Genomic DNA, 12,380 nt, shown 5'->3' on the forward strand with positions numbered 1-12,380 from the left:
CCAGGTAAGACCCATTGAGGTTAAAAACTTATTTTGCAAGGGCAACCTGGCAGGAAGGCAAAACAGGGAAATAGCAGAGTTGACATAAAATATTTCAAACAAATACAACATACACACAAAAGACAAAGTGTCAACACACACAAGTGTCAGAAGTTACAGATACATTTGAAGATAAGAAACTGTCACGCCCTGATCTGTTTCACCTGTCCTTGTGCTTGTCTCCACCCCCCTCAAGGTGTCGCCCATCTTCCCCATTATCCCCTGGGTACTTATACCTGTGCGAGTTCGTTTTGTTCCTCAATCCTACCAGCGTTTTCCCCCTTGCTCCTGCCTTGTCTATTTTCCTGTTTTCTAGTATTCCCGGTTTTGTCCTTTCTGCCTGCCCTGAGCCAGCCTGCCGTCCGGAACCTTTGCCAAATATCTGGAATACCGTCCTCTGCCTGACCTGACCCTGACCCTGACCCTGCCCATGTTCGAATTAATAAACTTTTGTTACTTCGACATTGGCTGCACCTGGGTCTTATCTTCAAACGTGATAGAAAAAACTACAGCTATCACAAAGTGTTGTCGATCAGGGTCTTAAAAACAGGTGAAAAATATTTTTCCCCCATCTCAGTTCTAGCCTTAGGACAAGGATTGCAGCGACTCTGAACGAAGACTGTATTGAGTGACTGATGTGGCCAGTAAGGAACAGAGATACAAAGGGAGTTGCCCTATCAATGCTTTGTACACAAAAGTGTACCGGTGCTATAGCCTCCTAAACATGTCAGAGGCAAGATATTTTTTATCTGCTCCTAGTACTGTATTATTGTATCACCTGCTAACTAAATGCAGATTTCGGAAAAGCTGACCACGACTCCATTTTGTTGCTCCCAGCCTATAGACAGAAACTAAAACAGGAAGCACCCGCGCTCAGGTCTGTTCAACGTTGGTCTGACCAATCGGATTCCACGCTTCAAGATTGCTTCGATCATGTGGACTGGGATATGTTCCGCATAGTGTCAAACAACAACATTGATGAATACGCTGATTCGGTGAGCGAGTTTATTAGCAACTGCATCGGTGATGTTGTACCCACAGCGTCTATTAAAAAATTCCCCAACCAGAAACCGTTGATTGATGGCAGCATTCGCGCAAAACTGAAAGCGCAAACCACTGCTTTTAATCAGGGCAAGGTGACGGGAAACATGACCAAATACAAACAGTGTAGCTATTCCCTCCATAAGGAAATCAAACAAGCTAAGCGTCAGTATAGAGACAAAGCAGAGTTGCAATTCAACGGCTCAAACATGAGAGGTATGTGGCAGCGTCTACAGTCAATCACGGACTAGAAAAGAAAAACCAGCCCCGATGTCTTGCTCCCAGACAGACTAAACAAATTATTTGCTCGCTTTGAGGACAATACAGTGCCACTGACACGGCTCGCTACCAAAACCTGCAGGCTCGCCTTCACTGCAGCCAACGTGAGTAAAACATTTAAACGTGTTAACCCTCGCAAGGCTGCAGGCCCAGACGGCATCCTCAGCCACGTCCTCAGAGTATGCGCAGACCAGCTGGCTGGTGTGTTTACGGACATATTCAATCAATTCTTATCGCAGTCTGCTGTTCCCACATGCTTCAAGAGGGCCACCATTGTTCCTGTTCCCAAGAAAGCTAAGGTAACTGAGCTAAATGACTACCACCCCATAACACTCACTTCTGTCATCATGAAGTGCTTTGAGAGACTAGTCAAGGACCATATCACCTCCACCCTACCTGACACCCTAGACCCACACCAATTTGCTTACCGACCCAATAGGTCCACAGACGACGAAATCGCAATCACACTGCACACTGCTCTAACCCATCTGGACAAGAGGAATACCTATGTAGGAATGCTGTTCATCGACTACAGCTCAGCATTTAACACCATAGTACCCTCCAAACTCGTCATTAAGCTCGAGATCCTGGGTCTCGACCCCGCCCTGTGCAACTGGGTCCTGGACTTCCTGACAGGCCGCCCCCAGGTGGTGAGGGTAGGTAACAACATCTCCACCCCGCTGATCCTCAACACTGGGTCCCCACAAGGGTGCATTCTCAGCCCTCTCCTGTACTCCCTGTTCACCCATGACTGCGTGGCCATGCACGCCTCCAACTCAATCATCAAGTTTGCAGACGACACTACAGTGGTAGGCTTGATTACCAACAACGACAGGACGGCCTACAGGGAGGAGGTGAGGGCCCTCAGAGTGTGGTGTCAGGAAATTAACCTCACACTCAATGTCATGTGGCAAAGAAGGGGGTCGAGTGATAAATGGCAGATATGTGAGGGCAGAACTAATAAACGGGCTCTGCCCGATCACTAAAATGGCCACTCCGATCAGAACTACAGATCACAAAATGGCCGACTGCCATTCCCAGAAGCAAGGGGAACCCTCAGAAGGTGGAGCCGACACACAGATAAAGGGTCAAGAAAAACCAGGAAGAGAGAGAGAGGGCGGGAAGGATCTATGAACCATAGAGAAAGAGACAATCTACATTGGCTGGATTTACCGTGTATGAGCTGGACTGTTTTGGACTGTTATGCTAACCTGTTGGCGTTTAGACCTGGACCTACTGAGAACCAGATTTGTGTACCGAACCCTGCTATCCTTGACCTTACCTGCGGCCTGGGTGGACCGGGACAGAGAAACAAACACACAGGTACTGTCATGTTCGAAAGAACTCTCATTCTGGGCTGACTTTGGTGACAGTTTCCCACTTAATTTGTGACAAACGCTCCTAACTTTGAAGAGGTTTGCCACACGTGGTGGAGAATGCGGGCAGTGGATTAACCATACCGCTGGTTAGGTAGAACAAAACATTTTTTTAGTTAGCACTCCAAAGGGGAGTCAGGTGTTTTTTTTGTGGCTTGGTTTGGTTAACCTGTTTGGGCTAGGGGGCAGTATTGAGAATTTTGGAAAAAATATGTGCCCATTTTTAACTGCCTCCTACACCAACTCAGAAGCTAGAATATGCATATTATTATTGTATTATTGTTCAGGTTTGGATAGAAAACACCCTAAAGTTTCTAAAACTGTTTGAATGGTGTCTGTGAGTATAACAGAACTCCTATGGCAGGCAAAAACCTGACAAGGTTTCATGCAGGAAGTGGCCTGTCTGACAAGGAGTCGTGCGTCTTGCATCTGTTTATTGAAAAGTAAGGATCTTAGCTGTAACGTGACAATTCCCAGGGCTCCAATAGGCTCTCAGAACCCGGGAAATACCTGAAGGTTGACGAGGCGGCCTCTGGTTGAAACAGATTATCGCCTTTGGTAAGTGGCCGATCAGAGGACCATTGAATGAGGCGCGTGCACGATTCGCCCCCGTGGAGAAATTTTATTCGGCTGTTTAGGCTCATTGCAGATTCCCGGTCGGAATATTATCGCTTTTCTACGAGATAAATGGCATAAAAATTGGTTTTAAACAGCGGTTGACATGCTTCGAAGTACGGTAATGGAATATTTAGACATTTTTTGTCACGCCATGCGCCATGCTCGTGACCGTGATGTAGCATTCTGATAGTGTCTAGAACTCACGAACAAAACGTCACTGTTTGGATATAACGATGGATTATTTGGGACCAAACCTACATTTGTTATTGAAGTAGAAGTCCTGGCAGTGCATTCTGACGAAGAACAAGAAAGGTAAGAACATTTTTCTTATAGGAAATGTGATTTTGGTGAAGGCTGAACTGGGTGGGTGTCTAAATAGCTAGCCCGTGATGCCGGGCTATGTACTTAGAATATTGCAAAATGTGCTTCATCCGAAAAGCTATTTTAAAATCGGACATATTGAGTGCATAGAGGAGTTCTGTATCTATAATTCTTAAAATAATTGTTATGCTTTTTGTGAACGTTTATCGTGAGTAATTTAGCAAACTGTTAGTAAATTCCCCGGAAGTTTTCGGTGGGAATGCTTTTTCTGAACGTCACATGCTAATGTAAAAAGCTGGTTTTTGATATAAATATGAACTTGATTGAACAGACATGCATGTATTGTATAACATAATGTCCTAGGTGTGTCATCTGATGAAGATCATAAAAGGTTAGTGCTGCATTTAGCTGTGGTTTGGGTTTATGTGACATGATATGCTAGCTTGAAAAATGGGTGTCTGATTATTTCTGGCTGGGCACTCTCCTGACATAATCTAATGTTTTGCTTTCGTTGTAAAGCCTTTTTGAAATCGGACAGTGTGGTTAGATTAACGAGATTCTTGTCTTTAAATAGCTGTAAAATAGTCATATGTTTGAGAAATTGAAGTAATAGTATTTCAAACGATTCAAAAATCGCGCCACTGGATTGAAGTGGCTGTTACATAGGTGGGACGAAATCGTCCCACATGCGCCAGAGAGGTTAAGACAGTTTTTTCAGGAAAATGAGTATGGAGGGAGCCATACAGGCCCTGTTACAAGCGACGGCCGCCCAACAAGAGGCAACTAGAGCTCAACAAATAGCTCATCAGGAGGCAATGCGAATGTATCAGGACACGTTACAGGTCCAGCACCGCACCAACCAGCTGCTCAGAGAAGAGCAGGAGAGAAACACCCGGGAGTTAAGAGAAGGCCTAAAGGGGCCAGCGGAACAAATTGGGGCTCAGTTACCAGCTGCAAATACCCAGAGGTGGGCATATCATTTTCTTCAAAAAATGACAGCGCAGGATGATGTGGAAGCATATCTTACCACCTTCGAAAGGACGGCAGAGAGGGAGAAGTGGCCGAAAGAAGAATGGGCAGGGCTTCTGGCACCATACCTGGCTGGGGACGCTCAAAAAGCATATTTCGACCTGGAGTTGAAGGATGCACAGGATTACGATAAACTAAAGGGAGAGATTCTGACTACACTGGTAGTGACCGATACCGTGAGGGCACACCGCTTCCACCAGTGGTCCTACAGACCGGGGCAACCCCCCCGAACACAGATGTTCGACTTGATTCACCTGGCACGGAAATGGTTGCGACCGGAAACCCGTTCATCCGCCGAGGTCGTCGAGACCATCGTACTCAACCAGTTTCAGTGAGGTCTACCCCAAGAAGTGTGACGATGGGTTGGCCAGAACGAGGTACTTTCCGCCGACCATCTCGTGGGCCTGGTTGAACGGTATTGTACGACAGGAACAGCTGAGCAGGCGCAGGAGGAAAGATTTCCATTCCCCAGGCCTGGGCGAACCAGCGGACAGGGTAAGACTGTCCCAACAGGTGGAGGGGGAGGAGAGCAGCGTGGGGCCATGAGGAAAGAATCAGAATTGGGCCGAGACACTAAGGAAAAAGCCGGAAACCGGGACTGGGGGTCGAGGAGGTCTCCCCCCGAAACCCTATTATCTGTTACAATTGTAATCGACCGGGACATATTGCATCCTACTGCCCTATTAAAGAAGATCCAATGCAATGTAACCTCGGTGAAAAAGAAGATGAGATATGGTATGCATCTCCTGTGGTTACCACTGTACTTGAAAGATCAAGAAACAAACATATGTGCAGGGTGAAGGTTGAAGGGAAAGAGGTTGAAGCACTCCTGGATTCCGGCAGTATGCTAACCCTGGTCGTTGCAAACCTAGTGCCGACTCATAAACTGGATACAAGTCAGGATATCAGTGTTACGTGCATTCATGGGGATACCCGTCTGTACCCCACAGCATTAGTGAGCATACAAACAGAGGACGGTCTGCTGGATTATGAGGTCGGCGTGGTCCCAAAGATGCCATATGATGTAATATTGGGTAGATACTTTCCTAACTTGCGAAGTTAGGCCAAAAGAACGACATATTTGAGAAGCCAACAACCCTGACCAAGCAGGAAGAAGCATGGGGCCTTCAACCAAGGCCAAGAAAAGAGGTCTCCCAGGGGCCAACCTCACAGGTACTAGTAGGGGAGGATGAGGATGAAGTGGCAAACCTCGTTGATAATGAACAGCCCAGTACTAGTGGGGCTGGGGTCGATCTGAATCCAGAGGACGACTATCTAGAACCAGCAGACCTGGCAGGGTCCATGACTAATTTCGGGACGGCCCAACACCAGGCTCCAACCCTGCAGCAAGCCAGAGCAGACGTGCAGGTCGTAGATGGTACTCCCATAAATGATGGGATGATGCCTAATAGTTTTCCCCACTTTATCATGAAAAATGGTTTGGTGTACAGAGTCTCAAAAATAGGGGTTGATGTGGTGGAACAGTTGTTGGTCCCCACCCGGTACAGGAAGACAGTACTGGATCTAGCTCATGGGCACATTCTGGGTGGAAACCTTGGTATCGATAAAACCCCAGACCGGATTGTAAGCAGGTTTTACTGGCCAGGAATTCAGGCTGAAGTGGCTCGGCATTGTGGAGAGTGCCCAGAGTGCCAGGTAACAGCTCCCCGACCAGCGTTTAGAAGCCTGTTAGTGCCACTTCCCATAATCGAAACGCCATTTGAGAGGATAGCAATGGATATAGTGGGCCCACTACCCAAATCCGCCAGAGGGCACCAATACATTCTGGTCATTCTAGATTATGCCACTCGCTACCCAGAAGCCATTCCCCTTCGGACAATGGCTTCCAAAAATATCGCCAAGGAACTAGTGCTATTGTTCACCAGGGTAGGGGTCCCAAAGGAGATCCTTACTGACCAGGGGACCCCCTTTATGTCCCGCCTTATGGTGGACCTTTGTAAATTGTGGCAGGTGAAACAGTTGAGGACATTGGTTTACCATCCACAGACGGACGGGCTGGTTGAGAGATTCAACCGGACCCTGAAGTCAATGCTCAGGAAGGTAATCGACAAGGATGGGAAAAAACTGGAATTGCATGTTGCCATATCTGAGGTTTGCCATTAGAGAGGTTCCTCAAGCCTCGCTGGGGTTTTCTCCCTTCGAGCTGGTATATGGGAGGCACCCCCGGGGAATCTTAGACATCGCCCGGGAAACCTGGGAACACCAATCCACCTCGTATACTAGTGTCATAGAGCACGTCACGGCAATGCAAAACAGGATAGCCACAGTCATGCCCATCGTCAGAGTGCACATCAGACAAGCACAAGAGCTTTCAGCGGCACACTTATAACCGGCAGGCTACCCTGAGGGAATTTCAACCAGGAGATAAGGTGTTAGTGCTGATCCCCACGGTAGAGTGCAAACTACTAGCCACATGGAAAGGACCATATGAGGTACTGGAGAGAATAGAAGAAGTTAATTATCGGATCCGACAGCCAGGTTGACGGCCCCAGGAACAGATCTATCACATAAACCTGTTAACCTGTTGGGGCTAGGGGGCAGTATTTGCACGGCCGGATAAAAAACATACCCGATTTAAACTGGTTATTACTCTTTTCCAGAAACAAGAATATGCATATAATTAGTAGATTTGGATAGAAAACACTCTAAAGTTTCTAAAACTGTTTGAATGGTGTCTGTGAGTATAACATAACTCATATGGCAGGCCAAAACCTGAGAAGATTCCATACAGGAAGTGCCCTCTCTGACAATTTCTGGTTCTTCTGGGTTATCTCTATCAAAAATACAGTATCTCTGCTGTTACGTGACAATTTCTAAGGCTTCCATTGGGCTGTCTGAAGACGCCAGAAAGTGAATTGGGGCGTCTGCTGTCTCTGGGCGAAGAACTGCACCAGATTTTGTGAGTGGTCAGGCTGAGGATAGTGACACTGGATATGTGCGTTCATGAGAATCCTCCATTTTTTTCTTTCAGACTTTGAATGAAAACAACGTCGCCTGGTTGGAATATTATCGCTGTTTTACGAGAAAAATCACATAAAAATGGATTTTAAACAGCGTTTGACCTGCTTCTAAGTACGATAATGGAATATTTTGAACATTTTTGTCACGATATGCACTCGCGCGTCACCCTTCGGATAGGGACCTGAACGCACGAACAAAACGGAGATATTTGCACATAACTATGGATTATTTTTACCAAAACAACATTTGTTGTTGAAGTAGAAGTCCTGGGAGTGCATTCTGACGAAGAACAGCAAAGGTAATCCAATTTTTCTTATAGGAATTCTGAGTTTAGTGAGCGCCAAACTTGGTGGGTGTCAAATTTGCTAGCCTGTGATGGCCGAGCTATCTACTCAGAATATTGCAAAATGTGCTTTTGCCGAAAAGCTATTTTAAAATCTGACACCGCGATATCATAAAGGAGTTCTGTATCTATAATTCTTAAAATAATTGTTAAGTATTTTGTGAAGGTTAATCGTGAGTAAATTTTTAAATTCACCGGAAGTTTTGGGTGGGTATGCTAGTGGGTATGCTAGTTCTGAACATCACATGCTAATGTAAAAAGCTGGCTTTTGATATAAATATGAACTTGATTGAACAAAACATGCATGTATTGTATAACATAATGTCCTAGGCGTGTCATCTGATGAAGATCAAAGGTTAGTGCTGCATTTAGCTGTGGTTTTGGTTTTTGTGACATATATGCTTGCTTTGAAAATGGCTGGGTGATTATTTTTGGCTGGGTACTCTCCTGACATAATCTAATGTTTTGCTTTCACTGTAAAACCTTTTTGAAATTGGACAATGTGCTTAGATTAACGAGAGTCTTGTCTTTCAAATGGTGTAAAATAGTCATATGTTTGAGAAATTGAAGTTATAGCATATTTAAGGTTTTTGTATTTCGCGCACCTCGATTCCGCTGGCTGTTGACTAGGTGGGACGCTCACGTCCCACCTAGCCCAGGGAAGTGAAAAGCATGGAGAGAGAGAGAAACACTAATGGTCACGTACCCCACACACACTCAGGAGACAGCCGAAGTAAATATTTCACCTACTCTGTCCCCAGCACAAGTACAGGAAGTAAAGACCCTGATCCAGAAAAACAGAGATGTGTTTTCAGAGGTACCCGGCCGAACTGAGGTTACAGCTCATGATATCGTTTCCCGACGAGGGAGAAAAGTGAGCATGAGGCCATATCGGGTACCCGAGGCTCGACAGGCAGCAATTAGAGCAGAGACGGAGAAAATGTTGACAGCTGAAGTGATCGAAGAGTCACATAGTGAGTGGTCTAGCCCAATTGTGATGGTCTCCAAGCCTGATGGGTCTTTGCGGTTCTGTAACGACTTTCGGAAGGTAAATGAAATCTCCAAGTTTGATGCCTACCCAATGCCCAGAGTAGACGAACTACTGGAGAAAATTTGTAAAGCTCGGTACATTACGACCCTGGACCTGACAAAAGGGTACTGTCAAATTCCTGTGACCCCCAGAGCCAAAGAAAAGACAGCCTTTGCAACCCCAACCGCACCAAGCATACGCCACAGCTTATTTAGATGACGTGGGGATCTACAGCCCAGATTGGGAATCCCACTTACCCCGGGTACAGGCAGTGTTAGACACCCTTAGAAAGGCAGGGCTCACGGCGAACCCTGCCAAGTGTTACGTGGGGTTAGAGGAAACGGAGTATCTGGGATACACCGTGGGAAGAGGATTAATCAAACCCCAACGTAAGAAGGTGGAGGCAATTAAAGAATGGCCGAAACCAGTAAATAAGAAGCAGGTTCGAGCCTTCCTAGGGCTGACCGGGTACTACCGGAAGTTCATCCCAAGTTATGCCACAGTGGCCGCCCCACTCACCGACATGACAAGAGCCAGAGGGCCAAACATGGTCAAGTGGGATGAAAGGGCCACCAAAGCATTTAGGACATTACAGGAGGCCCTCTGCTAAAGGGGCTAAAGTCTGGCCTTTATTGTAATCCAGTGCTGGTGGTACCAGACTTTGAGAGAGAGTTTGTGGTTCAGACAGATGCCTCAGAGGTCGGCTTGGGAGCAGTGCTTTCCCAAGAGGTAGAAGGGGTGGAACACCCCATCCTGTTTTTAAGCAGGAAGCTGGAACCACGGGAAACCAACTACTCAGTTGTTGAGAAAGAGGCGCTGGCAGTAAAGTGGGCTCTGGAAAGCCTGAAATACTACCTGCTGGGGCGCCACTTCACCCTCATCAGTGACCATGCACCACTCACCTGGATGCATAGGGCTAAAGAGAAGAACGCTCGGGTGATGCGGTGGTTTTTGAGTCTCCAACCGTTTCACTTTGACTTGAAACACAGAGCAGGAAAGGAAATGGGAAATGTGGATGGGTTGTCCCGCATGTACGCATATTTTGCTGCGGTAGCCCGACCTAGGGGGTCGGATCTAGGGGGGAGATGTGTGGCAAAGAAGGGGGTAGAGTGATAAATGGCAGATATGTGAGGGCTGAACTAATAAAAGGGCTCTGCTCGATCACTAAAATGGCCACCCCGATCAGAACTACAGATCACAAAATGGCCGACTACCAAAACTACAATTCCCAAAAGCAAGGGGAACCCTCGGCATACACATCACGGACAAACTGAAATGGTCCACCCACACAGACAGCGTGGTGAAGAAGGCGCAGCAGCACCTTTCCAACCTCAGGAGGCTGAAGAAATTTGGCTTGTCACCAAAAACACTCACAAACTTTTACAGATGCACAATCGAGAGCATCCTGTCGGGCTGTATCAACGCCTGGTACGGCAACTGCTCCGCCCATAACCGTAAGGCTCTCCAGAGGGTAGTGAGGTCTGCACAACGCATAACCGTGGGCAAACTACCTGCCCTCCAGGACACCTACACCACCCGATGTCACAGGAAGGCCAAAAATATCATCAAGGACAACAACCTCCCGAGCCACTGCCTGTTCACCCCGCTATCATCCAGAAGGCGAGGTCAGTACAAGTGCATCAAAGCTGGGACCGAGAGACTGAAAAACAGTTTCTATCTCAAGGCCATCAGACTGTTAAACAGCCATCACTAACATTGAGTGGCTGCTGCCAACATACTGACTCAACTCTAGTCACTTTAATAATGGAAAAATGTATGTTAGAAATGTGTCACTAGCCACTTTAACCTGTTAGGGCTAGGGGGCAGTATTTACACGGCCGGATAAAAAATTACCCGATTTAATCTGGTTACTACTCCTGCCCAGTAATTAGAATATGCATATAATTATTGGCTTTGGATAGAAAGCACCCTAAAGTTTCTAAAACTGTTTGAATGGTGTCTGTGAGTATAACAGAACTCATATGGCAGGCAAAAACCTGAGAAGATTTCATGCAGGAAGTGGCCTGTCTGACAAGGTGTTGTTCTTCTTGCCTCTGTTTATTGAAGACTGAGGATCTTTGCTGTAACGTGACACTTCCTACGGCTCCCATAGGCTCTCAGAGCCCGGGAAAAAGCTAAACGATATCGAGGCAGCCTCTGGCTGAAACACATTATCGCCTTTGACAAGTGGCCGATCAGAGGACAATGGGCTTAGGCGCGTACCCGAGTCGACCCTGTGCTTTATTTTCTTTCGTCTGTTTACCTAATTGCAGATTCCCGGTCGGAATATTATCGCTTTTTTACGAGAAAAATGGCATAAAAAATGATTTTAAACAGCGGTTGACATGCTTCGAAGTACGGTAATGGAATATGCGTTCAAGACACCATTCGGATTACTCACGATAAACGTTGACAAAAAGCATAACAATTATTTTAAGAATTATAGACACAGAACTCCTCTATGCACTCGATATGTCCGATTTTAAAATAGCTTTTCGGTGAAAGCACATTTTGCAATATTCTAAGTAGATAGCCCGGCACCACAGGGCTAGCTATTTAGACACCCAGCAAGTTTAGCCTTCACCAAACTCCGATTTACTATTAGAAAAGTTTGATTACCTTTGGTGTTCTTCGTCAGAATGCACTCCCAGGACTTCTACTTCAATAACAAATGTTGGTTTGGTCCCAAATAATCCATAGTTATGTTCAAACAGCGGCGTTTTGTTCGTGCGTTCAAGACACTATCCGAATGGTGTCTTGAACGCATATTCCATTACCGTACTTCGAAGCATGTCAACCGCTGTTTAAAATCATTTTTTATGCCATTTTTCTCGTAAAAAAGCGATAATATTCCGACCGGGAATCTGCAATTAGGTAAACAGACGAAAGAAAATAAAGCACAGGGTCGACTCGGGTACGCGCCTAAGCCCATTGTCCTCTGATCGGCCACTTGTCAAAGGCGATAATGTGTTTCAGCCAGAGGCTGCCTCGATATCGTTTAGCTTTTTCCCGGGCTCTGAGAGCCTATGGGAGCCGTAGGAAGTGTCACGTTACAGCAAAGATCCTCAGTCTTCAATAAACAGAGGCAAGAAGAACAACACCTTGTCAGACAGGCCACTTCCTGCATGAAATCTTCTCAGGTTTTTGCCTGCCATATGAGTTCTGTTATACTCACAGACACCATTCAAACAGTTTTAGAAACTTTAGGGTGGTTTCTATCCAAAGCCAATAATTATATGCATATTCTAGTTTCTGGGCAGTAGTAATAACCAGATTAAATCGGGTACATTTTTTTATCCGGCCGTGTAAATACTGCCCCCTA

The sequence above is a fragment of the Salmo trutta genome, chromosome 2 (assembly GCF_901001165.1).
Source record: "Salmo trutta chromosome 2, fSalTru1.1, whole genome shotgun sequence".
NCBI classification, from domain to species: Eukaryota; Metazoa; Chordata; class Actinopteri; order Salmoniformes; family Salmonidae; genus Salmo; species Salmo trutta.